Genomic DNA, 2099 nt, shown 5'->3' on the forward strand with positions numbered 1-2099 from the left:
TTAGCATAATTTCATGCATTATATCAGACCACAATGCAATAAAACAGCAGAAAATTTACTGATTCCTGGAGGCTGAGCAATTCATTATTAAATAATGCATGAGTAGTCAAAAAAATCAAAAAGGAAATTATAAATTTCTGGAAATTAGCAATAAGGAAAACACAACAAACCAAAGCTTATAAGACACAATTAAGGCAGTCTCAACAGGGAAGTTTTTAGAACTAAACGCCTTCATAATAAAAGCAGAATAATTGTAAATAAACAACTTAACCATCCAGCTAAAGTCACTGGAAAAACAAGAACATCCCAAGGAAATAATTAAGATCAGAGCAGAAATCAATGAATTGAAAATAGAAAAAAAAGAACTGATGAATCAAAGGAATGGTCTCTTGAAAAAAAATAAACAAGATTGATAAACTCCTAGCCAATTTGATCAAAAGGAAAAGAGAAGGCTAAAATCAACAAGATCAGAAATGAAAAGGGAGATGTTACAACAGACCCAAGTAAAATTGGGAGAATCATCACCAGGACATATTTCAAGATCTATACTCCACAAAATGGGAAAAAAACTGGGAGAAATGGATGAAGTCGTTAACTCATACCACTACCAAAAGTAAACCCAGAAGAGATAACTTAAATAGAGACATAACATCAAATGAGATTGGAGCTGTAATTAAAAGCCTCCCAACAAAGAAAACAAAGTCCAGGCCCAGATGGTTTCAATGCTGAATTCTACCAAACCTTCATTGAAGAACTAAAGCCAATTTTTCTTGTTATTCTACACAATTAAAAAGAAGGGAATGCTTCCTGATTCCTTCTATGAAGCCAGCATTACACTAATACCAAAACCAGACAGAAACACAACAAGGAAAGAGAACTACAAACTAATATCCCTGAAGAATTAAGATGCAAAAATTCTCAATAAAATTCTTTTTTTTTTTTTTTTTGGTGCACCTCACAGATACATTTATTCACATAGTAAATGGAACTCAGACAAGTGCACAGCAAAGCTCTGCATTCCCTTCTAACACATCTTGCTTAAATCTACAGGCTGACTGATGCTTCGTCTCCAGTGGACTCAGTTAGTAATGACTGTGGGCAGCTGAAGGATGGGACCCTTTCAAAGCTTGACTTCTCTTATCAGCACTCCTGATTTATAAATGATCACAGACATCAACCCTATTCCTACCCAATTTCTTGATAAACCTGGGTATAGTAGGGCTTCAGAGGGACCCACACATTCTTAATAAGGCTTTAAAACATGTTGGAAAGACCAAAGGCTCAGGCTGCATTGGACCAGCACAACAGACCACCAAAGGTCACTGATCATCTCAGTAAAATGCTTGAAAACCCAATTCAAGGACACAGCAAAAGTATCGTGAGGTAACCCAAGCCCAGAAAGCCAAACGTCATATGTTCTCCCTCATATGTTTGGACTTGTATGTGAGTTGGAATAAATGTCAGTAGCAGAGACCAGTAAGCTAGGAAGGGGATATAAAAGGAATAAAAAGGGAGGGAGAAGAGGCAGGACTTAATAGAATGACTTAATAGAATGCTATTATATATATGTAAGCAGAACAGATTGCTGGGAGTAGAAAGGTCTAAGTGTGGTCAGGGGAAGAGTTTGAGTAAAGGAAAGGTGGGGGGAGTGTTAGCCAAGATCTAAGAGGGTATGAATAAGTCATATGGAAACCCTCTTTTTTGGACAATGGAACGACCAGAAGCCATAGACAGTTACTAGAAAATTTTCAGTGCCAGGAATGGAATACCTTCCAGTGAGTTGTTGGCCAGAGAGGTTCCTGTCTACCCACCACCACCACCACCACTACCAAAATATTACAGGCCATTGCTGAGGCTCTTTGTTTCCCACCAGAAATAGATGGTAAGACCCTATTTCTGAAAATTACATATACTTGGGCTGCAAGGTCACTGAGAAATCCTGCTGGAGCTGAGCTGAAAACCTCCTCTGTGTAGAGCAGCTGACAGAAAGCTAGAAAAAGCTACGCTGCATACAGCTCCATGGGAGAGAGAGAAACCACCAGTGGAGGTAAACAACAGTGGATAATACAAGCCTTAAATTTGGTCAGCCAGGCCAAATG

At 38.4% G+C, this 2099-nt stretch overlaps 1 pseudogene; it reads right to left on the minus strand.

Moving 5' to 3' along the window:
• Positions 1–1082: 1082 nt before the first annotated feature.
• Positions 1083–1263, minus strand: LOC123460053 (annotated as a pseudogene).
• Positions 1264–2099: the final 836 nt, after the last annotated feature.

The sequence above is a fragment of the Jaculus jaculus genome, chromosome 1 (genome assembly GCF_020740685.1).
Source record: "Jaculus jaculus isolate mJacJac1 chromosome 1, mJacJac1.mat.Y.cur, whole genome shotgun sequence".
Lineage (NCBI taxonomy): Eukaryota > Metazoa > Chordata > Mammalia > Rodentia > Dipodidae > Jaculus > Jaculus jaculus.